At 42.1% G+C, this 2226-nt stretch overlaps 1 non-coding gene across 1 annotated transcript; it reads right to left on the bottom strand.

The window, feature by feature from the left end:
• Window positions 1-1498: 1498 nt before the first annotated feature.
• On the bottom strand, window positions 1499-1636 carry LOC119924407. The gene has a single exon (XR_005449127.1). It is a non-coding gene; the product is annotated as a small nucleolar RNA SNORA7 (small nucleolar RNA).
• Between the last annotated feature and the right edge of the window lie 590 nt (window positions 1637-2226).

The raw sequence follows: 2226 nt of genomic DNA, 5'->3' as shown, positions 1-2226 counted from the left end.
GCTCCACAACTTGTGTGTTGTATGACTTTAGGCAAGTCACTTAACTTCTCTGTGCCTCAGATCCCTCCTCTGCAAAAAGGGGATTTAGACTGTGAATCCCATGTGGGACCTGATTATCTTGGATCTAGCTCAACACTTGGCATTTAGTAAATACTTAACAAATACAATTTTTATCACTTTTACCCTCCCCTCTCCTTTGCTCTCCTGAGTTCCAGATCCCCATCCCTCACATGACAGCTCTATGCTGGCAGACTCTAATTTGGAGCTACCTGAAGGTCAGAGAACTGTTCCTGGCTGTTTTGCCATGAGGAAACAAGTGGTTTATCACCACTAGGGACTCCTCACTCTCTGATCCTACCTGACAGCATCAGGATCCTACCAATAACAATAATGGCAGCTATGGAAGGAGATGAGCTTATAAAATCTTTCTTTATAACTGTCGTCTCAACTCACTGACCACCAGTCCCTGCTGGCTCAGACATGTTCACATTCATCCCGTAGACACCAACCTGGTGAGTGATTTTTTTTTCTGCCTAAGAATCTGAGACTGGAGTTGGAGGGAGACACGAAGACGAGAAGCAGTTAGTGTATAGTGCCGCATCTGGGAGTCACGGGATCTGGGTTCTAATGCTGGCCCTGACACTTGTCCACTGTGTGACCTTGGACAATGAATTAATAGTATTTATTGAGTGCTTACTGTGTGCAAACCACTATACTAAGTGCTAAGTAGAGTATGTTATAACAGAGTTGGTTTACACGTTCCTTGCACACAACAAGATTACAGTTCAGAGGGGGATTTATGTTTCTAAGTTAACTCATATGCAGAATCAAGGCTGTGAGTACCTATGTGGGACATGGACTGTGTCCAATTTGATTATCTAGGTGTTTTTACGGTATTTGTTAAGCATTGCATTTTATATTTGGTATCTGTATTTATATATGGTATTTGCCAGGCACTGTACTAAGCACTGGGGTAGATACAAGCTAATCAGGTTGGACAAAGTCCATGTTCCACATGGGGCTTACAGTCTTCATCTCCATTTTAAATATGAGGTAAAAGACTTCAAGATCATTGTGCCTTTGGAATTTTGATAGTTGTCCCACCCTCGATCCCGCAGCATTTATGTACATTTCAATGTTTTATAAATTCTTGGTTTCATTCATATTAATGTCTGTCTCCCCCTCTAGATTGTTAGCTCATTGCAGGCAGGGAACGTGTCTGCTAATTCTGTTGTACTTTCCCAAGTGCTTAGTATAGCACTCTGCAAATAGTCTTGTCTTATGCCGTCGATTCATTTACAACCCATAGCGACACCATGGCCACGTCTCTCCCAGAACTCCTTACTCTCCATCTGCAATCATTCTGGTAGTGTATTCATATAATTTCCTTGGCAAAAATACGGAAGTAGTTTACCTTTGCCTCCTTCTGCACAGTAAAGTTGAGGCTCTGCCATCAACACTGTCCCATTCCGCTGCTGCCCAGCATGGGTGAGCTTTGACTTGAGGCAGATTGCCTTCCACTCGCTAGCCATTGCCCAAGCTAGGAATGGAATGGGTATGCCTCTGCTTGACTCTCCCTCCTGTAGCTGAGACTGGTAGAGTACTGGAAACTCTCCAAGTGCGACCCTGAGAGTTGCTGGACATAGTAATCTCTGATAAATGCCGTTAACTGATTGATCAATTGATTAACATCTGTTTCCCCTCTGGACGGTGAGCCCGTCGTGAACAGGGATTGTCTTTGTTGCTGAATTGTACTTTACAAGTGCTTGGTGCAGTGCTCTACACACAGTAAGTGTTCAATAAATGTGATGAATGAATGAATGAATGAATGTTACATTGTTATATTGTTACATTTTATTCTCTCAAAAGTGCTCAGTAAGTATTATTGACTGACTGGCTGACCCAGCAAGTGTTTATTAAGTACCATTAATTGATGCAGGATAAATGCATCTCTGTAATAGATGCTAGAAGAATGAATCAGATAACATGAGACATGATCCTCCTTTTCCAGTACTTCACTACTTATAATAACTGTGGTATTGGTTAAGCATTTACAATATGCCAAGCAGAGTACTAAGCATATGGGGTAGATATAGACATGGGGCTCACAGTTTAAGTAGGATGGAGAACAGGTATTGAGTCCCCAGTTTCATTCATTCATTCATTCAATCATATTTATTGAGCGCTTACTGTGTGCAGAGCACTGTACTAAGCGCTTGGGAAGTA

Source organism: Tachyglossus aculeatus, unplaced genomic scaffold (assembly GCF_015852505.1).
Source record: "Tachyglossus aculeatus isolate mTacAcu1 unplaced genomic scaffold, mTacAcu1.pri scaffold_97_arrow_ctg1, whole genome shotgun sequence".
NCBI lineage: Eukaryota > Metazoa > Chordata > Mammalia > Monotremata > Tachyglossidae > Tachyglossus > Tachyglossus aculeatus.
This window is presented reverse-complemented; position numbering and strand designations above follow the sequence as displayed.